At 46.3% G+C, this 12,405-nt stretch overlaps 1 protein-coding gene across 1 annotated transcript in view; it reads right to left on the bottom strand.

Annotated features, from left to right (window-relative positions):
• LOC135918455 (E3 ubiquitin-protein ligase MARCHF2-like) overlaps positions 1–9,707 on the bottom strand; it is a 195,909-nt gene extending 186,202 nt beyond the window's left edge. Inside the window, exon 1 of the mRNA XM_065452094.2 lies at positions 9,608–9,707. The gene's annotated coding sequence lies outside the window, so the exon portion shown is untranslated. The remainder of the gene's footprint in view (positions 1–9,607) is intronic.
• Between the last annotated feature and the right edge of the window lie 2,698 nt (positions 9,708–12,405).

Below are 12,405 nucleotides of genomic sequence, written 5' to 3'. Positions count from 1 at the left end.
CAGACTGGTAACACGGAATTAAAGCAACATTTTATTTTCATATTTTATTTCTCTACTAAAAATATTAAAGCGATAAACACATTTTGATCTGCCATGCAATAGCAAAATGCACACATTACGCTTGTAACCCCCAAAGGAAGGCTGATTTAGCTATTCATATGACATAACTCTGACACGCCAACTCATATTAGCAAACGCACAGGCATGTCCAAAATAATAAGCGTATGCAAAGCGCCCTTGCAATTGTAATTCCACACAGCAGCCGTTATATTCGATGCCGATGCATAACTAGCTGCTCGACAATTCACCGAGTTCGTAGACATAAGCATCCTTTCAGTTTCGCACCATGCACGAAAACCGCAACAGGAGACAAAACCAGACCTACCTATAACCACACCATTTTAATACATGAGCAAAAACAGTTCAGTCTTAGGGATAAACACTGTGAGAGCGATTTAGTGCGCGACGGCGACGAGCGACAAAACGGGCCGTCGCTTGAACAGATGGCTCGGTTCTGGAAATCTAGAAATCATCGCTCGTTGCCCGAAAGTGCTATGAGCGACTAGCCAATAGCACGAAGCCGGAACTAGATGTACATACATCGCTCAAATACTACCGATTGTAGCGCGGAACGAGCAAATGATTCAATTTTTATACGTGCAAGGATAAGAACCTACGGCAAGACCTCCGGAAATATTTTATGCTACTTTTTTAGTAAAATACTTCAACGTAAATTACTAAAGCACGCGTCACGCGTGATTGCAGCCCTCATGCCAGCAACACCGGGGAGGCGTCGCTCAATATCGTCGCTCGCACGGAGTACGACTTGTAGGCGACGAGCGAACGCGACAGCCATCTCCATCGCGTCGCTTGTAGCTGCCGCGCGCAAGATCGCTTATATGGGGTTCATACTTTTTTCAGCATAAAACATGGATTCCTCATGCGTTTTCAGTAAGTTCAAGATAACGCGCCCAACTGACCTCTTGCAGCATGCAGCTGAATGCCTGCGGCAAAGTTTCCAACTAGCACTGGTGCTGCACGTAACTTCAGTGGTCGCAGATTCCCCCTGCGCGAGACACCGTCAAGCGCGCGGTTTATTTATAAAAAAAGCATGCTGCCAGCAAAATGACGCCTTCTGTTATGTGATTCCTTAGTTCAACAGCGTTCCGTACACAGTAGACTGCTAAACTGAATAAATTCAAACACACAAAACGCACGCTAATCACGCTCCGCATAGGCTCGGAATCACGGGCTGGTGAACGAACCATTTTAAGCGTCCTCTCGCCTGGCGTCTTATTGAACATACCATAGTTCTGGCAGCGTTTGCTATCTTTAAAGCTCTTACGGACAACGGCAACGTGATAAAATCACATGCAGTTATCGCGACGACTGGCTTTTTCGATTGACATGGAGAGACACAGCGCGTATGCCTAGTCCTTTGTCAATCGCGTCGGCTAAGCGCAGCGACGACTTCCTGGCGATAGCATGACATATACGGAGAATGTGCACCTAAGTTAGAATTCACTTACCGAGGAGGATTTGCTGTTATATCCAAGGCATGACGAACGACTGTCGTGTTTTCGTAGCGACGCGAGATGGCTGACATACGATCTCCGTTGGCTGGCCTTCGCGGCGGCGGTGCAGCTCGCTGTACGGATCACCCTTCTCCGGTGCTGTGTTGTTCCGCGATCTTGAGCGCGCGCGCGCGGTGGAGCAAATCCGAGTGAAAAAGTAGAGCGCTCGCTACGCGTTCCTTTGAACTGCGGCGGCCTGTTCTCTTAGAAGCAACTGCATGTAATAAAGCCACAATTAGGTTTCTGGCCTCCTGTAACAGAATCCCGCCGGACAGATGCCCTATTCTGCCGTCTAAGAATAGGACACACTTTTGGCACACATAACTTCTTACACACGGGAAACGAGCCTCCAACCTGTGGTAGATGCGGGGAGAGGCTGACCGTCCTCCACGTCCTACTGGAGTGTCGGGAAGCCGAATCCGAAAGAAAAAAACATTTTCTCTTAGCATACCTGCACCACATCCCCCTTCATCCTGTTATGTTACTTGGCCCAGAACCGCTCTTTGACACCAACGCCGTCCTAGGTTTTTTGAAAGATGTGTTGCATGTTATTAGCCCCACACGTTCGTAGCGCTTCCTCTCTTCAGAGGATGCCGCTGCGATAATTATTTTGAATAGCACATGCCTCTAGGCCCTTGTGGTTCAAGGGCTCTGGCGAGGTAGTAGTGCTGTAAGCAATTTAACATCTCGCATATTTTAAACAATGCATCATTCCTTTACGATGGATTTTAATGTTCATAGTATTCGTCATTAGTCATCGCCATAATTTTATAGCGCATAGATTTTACGCACTTTACAGCGACTATTTTTAGGCCGCTTTACAGCCAAGTCACATCTTACATAATACATCGTTAAAATTACCACTTGTCATGGCGCTCTTTGGCCAAACCTGGCCCTTGCGCCACAAAACACCACACAGCATCATCATCTTAGAAGCAAAACGATGTGTTCTTTGCTCAGCGTGCATGAATGATACATTGCCATGTTCGGGGCCAGCCACCTACAGTTGAAGCAGAAGATTACGCTACGTTTTGTTCTCTATTGCCGCAAGAGTATTTCTACTCTCTCTCTCTGAAGGGGAGAGTGAAAAGCACATTTCACTCTCTCCTTGGTGACAGAGTGAACAATGCATTTCATACTCCTCGACATTTTGCGAGAGTAAAACGACGCTTTGAAGAGTGAACCGGCCGCTTCACTCCTGCGATACCCTTCCTAGTTTTTAGAGTGTATGGTAACACATCAAAAGCGATTAACAATTCGAATCTCGATCAGTACATGTTAACAAGGAAAACAAAACAATGACATTGTGGTACCTAAGGAATTTATACAATAAAGTAGCGAAGAAAATACGTTTTAACAGATTTCATGAACCTCAAGCTTGATTTCGAGGTTTGTAATTGTTCCAGGATTGTGGGATTATTATTTAGTAAGGTTGATATTTGGAAGTGTAATGCCTGTTTCCCGTAGTTCATGCGAGTAAGCGGTATAGAGATTGGGTCATGTCTGAGATTATACGGAGTTTCTTTGGTGGCGGTCTGATTAAATTGTATGTGATCAGCTTGACGGAGACGGAACGCCTCGAGCGATAGTTTATGCAAAAATAGGCGATCTATATGGAGTATGCCAAGCTTATCAAAAAACGGTTTAGTGTGTGCAAGAACCGGTAGGCTACAAACTGCCCTTACGGCTCTTTTTTGCAGCCTATATAGTGACATAAGGTTAGTTTTGGTAGTAGTTCCCCAGACCAGAAGGGAATAGTGTAGACGAGAGTGTATTAGTGCGTAATATAGCTGTTTCTTTAAATTCATTGGAATAAGATGCTTTAACATGTTAATCATTCCCGTCGCTCTACGAATGTCGGCTCTGAGGGTCTGCACATGAATGGACCAATACAGGTTTTTCGTTAAACCACACGCCTAAAAATTTAACGCACTTCGTATTTTCTATAATGCGCCCCCCAAAATTTAACTCGTAGTGACCCACCAGCTGCTTTCCTTTTATAGGTCTAAATTTGGCGTACTTTGTTTTTTCGCAGTTCAGTTGTATTTTATTTGAATTTAGCCAACAGTTGAGGTCCCCCATCCATCTATTGGCTGCGGTAAATGCTTCTTGAATGTTGTGATCAGAGAATAAAACGCTGGTGTCATCTGCATACAAAGTTATGCACTGTGTGTTTGGGATGTTAACAATATCATTGATCTAGAGAAGAAACAAAGTTGGGCCTAGGATTGAGCCCTGAGGAACACCGCAGTTTAAATCAAGAAGTTGGGACTTAGAATCATTTAGGCAAACAAACTGCTTACGGGAGCTGAGATAGTTCTTGATTAAAGTATATGCTACACCTCTTATGCCATACCAGGGTAACTTTCGGAGCAAAATATCGTGATTAATAGAGTCAAAAGCCTTTAGGAAATCCAAAAACACTCCAATAGTATAAGTCTGTTTTTCAAAGTTCTTAATTAACTGGTCTTTCGCATGCAAAAGCGCTTGCTCAGTAGACTTTTGTTTTTGAAACCCGAATTGTGCTGGTACTATTGCTTTGTTTTTTGTCAAGTGCCCAACTATCCTTTTATTTAAAATGCGTTCAGGGATTTTAGAAAAGACAGGCAGAACTGAAATGGGTCCGAAATTATTGAGGTTATCTAACGCACCCCCAGTGGCGTAGCTAGGTCGCGTGGCACCCGGGGCCCTTAGGTCTTCTGTCAACACCCCCCCCCCCCCCGCGCTTGTTGTAGCCGGCGGAAAGAGGGGTGTCTCAGACGTATATGACACCCCCCCCCTCCCCTCACTGGCCCCTTACACCTGGGGCCCACGGCCCCCCGGCCCCCCCCTGTTGCTACGCCACTGCGCACCCCCCTTATGCAGTGCCACTACTCTCGCAATTTTCATGAGCACGGGAAATTCACCAGTCGATAAGACGAAGTTGCAGATATGCGAAAGCGGGTGACATATAACTTGCGCTACACTCTTTATAGGCTTTGTACTTATTTCGTCCACTCCGCAAACGCAGTTATTCTTTAGTGTAGATATGACGTCTGCTATCTCGGCTGGGCTTGTTGGGTACAGGAATATGGTGGGCATATCAGAACATCCTTTGTATGCTTCACATCGGCCTACAGGAGCATCGCTACACTGCGCAGCAGAAACCTGGAAATGCGAGTTAAATTTGTTGGCTAGGCCTTCCCCTGATAATGGTATCCCGTCGATAAGTATTGACTGAGGACAGTTCGCTTTGTTGCCCATCATTAATTCTCGAAATGTTCTCCAAAGCAGTGAAGGATTGTTTGCAGCCGCAGTAAACTTATTCTGATAGTACTCACGTTTAGCCTTCTTCATTTTAGAGTTTGTTTTATTTCGAAGCTGCTTGTAAGCTTGCAGGACGTGTGGATCTTTCGATTTAATGAATGTTTCAAATAACTTTTTACGGCGTTCAATTTCTTTATATAGTTCATAGGAGAACCAACGCTTTCTAATTTTTTCGTGCGTTTTGCGCATTTCTAGTGGGAAACAAGTGTCATAAAGTTCTTTAAAAAGTGCTATATACTTACTATAAGCCTGGTCAACATTTTTTTTTCTCTCTCTATTACACTCCAATCGGTGTTAGTTACAAGCTCTTGGAACTTTGTAATGTTATTGTCACTTATTTTTCTACTTGCTCTCGCTTCTTTCCCATTCTGCGAAACACTACGATGATTAGAGTGCGGTATAATGCAAAAGATTGGTAAGTGGTCACTGATGCCGCTATATATTATGCCCGAGACCATTTCATCGCTTAAATGGTTCGTTATACACAAGTCTAACAGTGTACTTGTTTCGACGTTAATTCTTGTTGGCGCTTCGATTAAATTCCGACAGCCATAAGAGTGAATAACATCTAGTAGATCAAATTTATGAGAGTTCTCAAGAAGGAGGTCAATATTAAAGTCACCAGTGAGTAACACGGGCACTTTCAACAACAAGGTGTGCTCCAGGATCTTTTCAACAGTTTGCAAAAAAATATTCACGCTACCTGCAGGTGGACGGTACAGGACAGCAAGAAGCAGGCCGTCACACTCAACCACAAGTGATTCGCAATCATCGTTAACCATACTGTACTCTTTTAACTCGTTGTACAATACGTCATAGCGAAAATAGAATGCAATGCCACCACCTCTTCGTTTACATCGCGAAATACCCACACAGCTGTAACCTTCAAGTTCGGGAATAAAATCATTAGAACCAAACCAGGTTTCTGTAAAAGCCAAGACATTGAAACTATAGTGCAGAGAGTCAAGAAGCATGTTAACTTCGTCAAATTTGTTCCTGAGGCTTCTAGCGTTCATGTGCAAAACTGAGAAGCATTGCCTGTTATGAACATAGTTGCCCACATCAACTCGGAACGTTGCTTGACTATAGTATTGGTTGTCTCTTTGGCTAAGTAGCTCTGCCATTTTGAAAGGAAAGGAATCGACGACGACGCATGAAAGGAATCGACGACGACGCCTTTCATATGTTGGTGGGTAATGATCTTCGCACCGTGTGTGAACTCGTGAGCCTGTGTCGAACCTTCAACGAACTACGTAAGCAGCGCGTCTTATTTCAGCGTCAACAGAAGATTCCCTCGCCGCGTTGACCATCGGCGGCCACCACACGGCGCTCCTGGCACAGATCAAGGAGATTGTGCTTGAGGAAGTTACTCGACAGCTTTCGTTTTTCCCAGCCACGCAAGCCTATTCGCACCTGTGCCTCCATCCGACTGGTGATACAGAAGCTGGTCACCGAGGCTTTGCCGTCTGTCGGCTAGCCGACCCCTGTCGCAGCGTTCCTATCATTTGCGGCCCCATCTGCCTCTCCGCCGACTCCTGTCCACTGGCGTAAGCGTTAGTGCCATCATGAAGCCACGTCCTCTGCCGGTGTTCACCCCTCAACCACCAGTGACGCCGCCGATCGTGGCGCAGCCGCAGTGCGCAAATCCTTGGTGCACTGCAGACAACGGGCCGGTCTGCTACGCTCGCGGAATTCCGTGTCATGTTACCCGCTTCTGTCGCCAGCATTTCGCGGCGAACCCCAGTGCACAGAGATATCCGCATTACCCCTTCCGACCTCCTTATCGCACGAAGTCAGAACAGGAACCTGAAGTATACTGCCGCGATCATCAGCCGACTTACGTTGCCCAGTCTTTCGCTTCTCGTCGGTCACCTGCGCCGCGCCGCCGTTCTCTTTCGCATATGCATCGCCGGTGAAGCACTCTTGAGGCGGAAAACTGACTGCCGCAGCTTCTGAGCCGCGATCTACGTCATTGTCCACCCCATCTAAGTCCATGCTTGTCCGCCGCCTATTTTAGTGAAGTGTTTGTCGAAGGCCTACGTACTCTCGCGCTTGTTGACACTGGTGCCGCTAATTCCGCAATGAGCAATAAGTTTTGCCACTCCATCCGTAAAGTGACGACGCAACCTTCAGGGTTACTGCGAGCGCACAAGGCATTCAATCCGTTGAAGCAGGTACGGCGAGGGTGCTCATACAAGACGGGAACTACAGCATTGTTTCTTGTACTGAATTCGTGCTCTTACGATCTGATACTTGGGTGGGATTCCTTTGTTGCGTTATCACGCCGTTATCGACTGCGCTCGTGCTCAGATAATCATCTCTGAATTTGCGAGACACCTTCCGTCTATGCGGCCGCTCCTGGTGATAGCAAGCTTGTCGTCACCATCGGTACTGACCTGCAACCTCACAGCGTCGTCATTGTTCCCGTTTTCTGTGCCACCATTCCCGATGCCACCATTCTGTTCACGCCCTTTGACATATTTCGTGGCCGCCACAATACGTCACTGCCATTTGCCACCCTGGCGTTTCATCAAGGATAATCCCAGACTACTTGTTTGCAACCCTAACTCAGGCCCTCTGACTTCGCACCGTTATGAAACACTTGGCCGTGTGCAGCCTATACACGTTGGTGTTATCGTGCCCCTTGATCCCTCTGGGCCTGAGACAAAACATCAGCTGGACGCCCTGACACTTCACCTTGCGTCCGATGCCGTGCCCTCGGATTCTTTTCACCGTTCCCCTCGACAGTGGCCTCGCTCCGGCTGAACGGAAGCAGCATCTTGCCCTTCTACACGAGTTCTGCACATCGTTTGACTTACCGCAAGCATCACTCGGCCGAACTTATGCGGTTGTTCACACTACTGACACTGGGACTCACGCCCCTTTACGACAGCGCCCCTATCGTGTGTAACCTACGGAGCGTGGTGTAATTATGGAACAAGTTGACGACATCATTCAGCGCGGAGTCACCACGCCTTTTTGCACCCCCTGGTTCTCTTCTGTTGCACTGGTCAAAAAGAAAGGTGGCTCTATTGGGTTCTGCGTGGACTACCGGCGCCTCAACAAGATTACTCACAAAGACGTTTACCCTCTTCCTCGAATAGACGACGCCCTCGATTGCCTTCAAGGTGCCGAATTTTTTTTTCCCTCGACTTGCAATAGGGATATTGGAAGGTCCCTATGGCGGAGTGTGATGGCCCAAAGACGGCGTTCGTCACACTGGATGGCCTGTATAAACTTACAGTGATGCCCTCCGGGCTTTGCAATGAGCCCGCAACATTCGAACCGATGATGGACGGAATTTTACGTGGTCTGATATGGAAGATACGTCTTTGCTGTCTCGATGGCGTCGTTGCGTTCTCCCTCGATTTCGCCTCAGATATTACTCGTTTACGCACAATTCTCCGCTGCCTTACGAACGCCTTCAGCTAAACCTGAAAAAATGTCACTTCGGGTCTCGCCGCCTCACCATCCTCGGCCACGTCGTCTCCAAGGATGGAATTCTCCCTTACCCGGACAAACTACGTGCCGTTGCCGAGTTTCCGAAGCCTTCTGCCATCGAAAAGAATAGAAATTTTGTCGGCTTGGCCTCCTATTTTCGTCGCTTCGTCTGAAATTTTGCTTTGATCATAGCTCCGCTTACGAAGCTCCTCGCCGGCCCTCGGGATGCACCGCGCGCAGCAGTTTCTCTCCGGCTCCGAAATGGGCAGGCCACGCGTCATACGTACTCCTGAGGAGCAGGCACTGTTCGATCAACAACGACGCAAGCAGAACCGGGAACGAGCTCGTCTGCGCTGTGCCAATGCTGCAGCCCAAGCTCAAGAACAGGCTCGTGCAGCCAAGCGCAAGCAGCAACTGCGTACCGAGGATCCGGCAGCTTACCAAGCGGTCGTTTAATGAACATTCGGGATTACCCAGTGATAAACACCGGGGCCGCACCTTTCAGCTTCACTGGTTAACCATCTGTGCGGTGTGCTTGGGCGGTGATTTTTTTATATGCAGCGCCCTCATTACTCCCCTCGCTATCACATCTTTATGACGAAACATAACTTGTGTTTAACTAATGGTTTTTAATTTTTGTTACGAACTGAAACTGTACAACATTTGATTCGGTAATTGAACGTAACCTTTCCATGTATTCATGCTTGATTCTATCCAGAAAATTAGTTATTCGCTTAGTACGGACATGCAACTAAGCCTTCAAGAAGCAATGAGGTGAAAGAAGATCACCGCTGTTCTGCTACACTGATACTTGCTGGATGATTGCCATGCCACCAATGCTTCCTATAAGCGCCTTCGCGATGCTAAAGTAGCCATCGCCCAGTCGGTGAAATGTTCCATGAATTCTGTCAGTAATACAGGCCTTCTTTGCGAATTAGCACAAAGCATCCCACATTCTTCGTCCTTCAAGTGGTTTCATGACCCGCAGCCGCACATTGTTCCGCATAAGGAACGACACCATAGAAATAGGTTCCGCATCAACTCTCCTAACCTGTCCACACATTTTTGCGCACGAATTTGAATTTCGCTCTGTCGCAAGTGGCTCACCACGGTAGGGTGTCGAACTCGACTTGCATCGCAGTTGAAAAATACACCTACTGTTCGCTTCAACAAATGATGCAATGAAAAACAAAAAGCTTCGCTTCAGGAGATTAACTCACGGCTGTTATTTTTCGTGCGCTCATAGTTTTCTACAGAACTGAAATTTTCGAGATTGATGCACTCACCTTTTTTTTCGGGGACTCAGTAAACAAATCAACCGGTACAAGCACTGCGGCCGCTGTTACTTCTTTCTCTTCTTCTATTTTTGATAATGATTGCGATGGCTTTCAAGCACTGCACATGTCCCTTACTGAAATTAGGTTGTGAATGGGGCTAAAAAAACACTGAGGCGAGCAAAAAAAAAGTTTATGTTTACCCGTGCTTAATAGACCTCGCCTTCGTTGCCTTCGGAAGCTGTCAAATTTTTGTCGATTTAGGTAAGTTCTAATAACTAACAAGTACGTATACTCTTTCCTTTCGTTCTACATGTCCTGTGCAGTCAGCCACAAAAGTTTACGGGCCACGGCATCTCGGGAAACGTTCATTTAGCGAGCACCCTGTAACAATCAATGTTGGTGACACATACTAGTAGAAGCTGTAAATGCGAATAACAGGCTGCCTTATGAGGCTGCGCAGATATTCAAATTTTACAGCCAAGCTGTTTATGCGGACTGTGTGCTGTCGTTGTCGTACTTCGCTCACAATATCATCATCATCAGCAATGGATCGAGCATCTTCCTTTTCTTCCACAGCTGGCTCCGTTGCCGCTCGTCATTCCAGCGTAAAATTTCCCTTCTCTTCTATCGCCGTAGTGGTGAGGCTACGTTTACGGATCTTTGATCCATTCATTGTCTTACGTAACGGACAGATTTCATTTTAAGGCAAAATAAATATGAAGAATCGCAAGTGCAAATGTCGCACGGATGCTGCTAACCACGCTACAGAGCAAACTTGAGACATTGAACCCAAGCGACAACGGCGGACTGTGGGCCTACCGTCACTGACGTCGTTCTCTCCGTCACAGCCAAACGCGTGTGTAGCCTCATTACGAAACACAAAGGCGTCAATCACCAAATACATCCTGGCTCACGCGCAAAAAAAGACTCTGGGAAAGCCGTAAAAAAACGCACTCCTTAAGCATGCTCACCACGCGAAGCAAGCAAAAGCGAAAATGAGGTGAAAGAATGGTGAAACAACAGGTTTACAAGATAGACTGCTTTCGAAGTTTGACTTGGACGGTTTAACACTAGGTGTAACTAACACAGCTTGGCTGTTCGATCACCTTCACAGACGGGAAGGGGCAGTGATTTTTTCTCATATCTCGTTTTCCGGTAACTCATATGGTTAACTATAAGAACCAGCAAACCTCAAATTTTCTTGACTATTGTGTACCATGTAGAGTCACAGTGCGCAATACCTAGCTTTTACGCTGATCAAACAAATGTAGTTTTTCATCGTGGAATGAGCGACAGCAAATAATAAACAATTCGAAGAGCCCCTACAAAGAAAATCGTGTGTATTTATTTACATGAATGCATATCTTATTTTGTTATAGCGCAAGCTTGACAAGGACAAAAGAAGGTACATCTGACACACACAGCGCTTCTTTGTACTTCTTTATTGTACCTTCTTTTGTCCTTGTCAAGCTTGCGCTATAACAAAGTAAGATATGCCGTACCAACAAGCCCCTATTGCTATCCTCATTTACATGAATGCCTTTACAACTAACCAGTTATCGCGTTGTGCGGGCAACTCCACATTAATCCAGACTTGGCTGCTAATGGTTCGCGCTGTTTTATACGTGTTTGTGCTTATCGGTCGGGGGGAAGTGATGGTGTAAGGGGGGTGGTTGGAATAGTGCGGGCGGGCTCTTCCGCAGATCATAATTTTGGGAAACTAATTCGTGATACAAAGTTACAAAGAGATGAAACAGATTATCTATCGTCCTTGCACCGAAGCAGACCGATGCTGCAATCTTGAAGGAAGGAAAGCGTTATCTTATCCTGGTGTTCACCGCGCAAAACGTAGAAGAGGACACAAAGCGAGAAGACGATGCCACGAGCGCTGCTGCCGGTGTCGTCTTCCCGTCTACGTTTTGCATCGTTAACACCAGGATGGAAAAGCTACAAAATTTTTAGTTATTTTATTGTTCCTGCAAAATAGATTACCCTTGCATTTCGCCACAGCCACCAGGATTCTCGTCCATTCTGTCAAATTTGAGAAGTATAAGTCGCAGCATTAGCCACAACTTTTCGAAAGCAAAGAATGTCGCGATAGCCCTGTTCAGAATTGCCTAAGGACCAAATTTCAATGGCTACTGGGTCATTGCAGTGTTGTCGGTAACGAAAGAACCGACAAAGAAGCCCGTACCGTCCACCAACAAGTCGACGTTTTTCATCATTGGAAAAACACACTTCAGAAGGACAATTTCATGGTACTTGATTGAATCTCACAATTCCCGATATTCTATCTTCGGGAGCCTCTTCTCTAGGACATTATCACTGGGATGTTGGTGCCGCTGTTGGGAGGTTTACAACTTAAGTAGGCAATTATCCTGCTAAAATGTAACATTTTCATATGACAACTATTTTACCTATTCAAAATTTCACAACAGGGCGTCTTTTTAGACTCGACTCATTACTTTCTTAACTCATTCGATTTTCCAGAATCCTCCATAGTTGGTAAGAGCCACTCTTCAAGGCTAACAAACAAGTGCAACGCTTGCTTGTGCTACTGTCAAAGACAGATGTGGCGTGGCCACTTCGCCTAATTTCTCACCGAAATGCATTGAAACAATGTGATTCCGCGGAAAGTGCCAACTTTCGACAGCATTCCCTTGACCCTTCATTGAATCTTTGATTACCATCTGGTCTATCCAAGTGGGATGAAACTGCCCACTTTATGCAGTCACTTGTGGCTGGTCATGGATTTCTTCCACACCTACAGTTTCCATATTGGTACGATAGACATTGTAACTTTTCTT

The sequence above is a fragment of the Dermacentor albipictus genome, chromosome 2 (genome assembly GCF_038994185.2).
Source record: "Dermacentor albipictus isolate Rhodes 1998 colony chromosome 2, USDA_Dalb.pri_finalv2, whole genome shotgun sequence".
Taxonomy (NCBI): Eukaryota; Metazoa; Arthropoda; class Arachnida; order Ixodida; family Ixodidae; genus Dermacentor; species Dermacentor albipictus.
The sequence above is the reverse complement of the archived record's forward strand: the minus strand, read 5'-3'. Positions and strand labels throughout refer to the sequence as shown.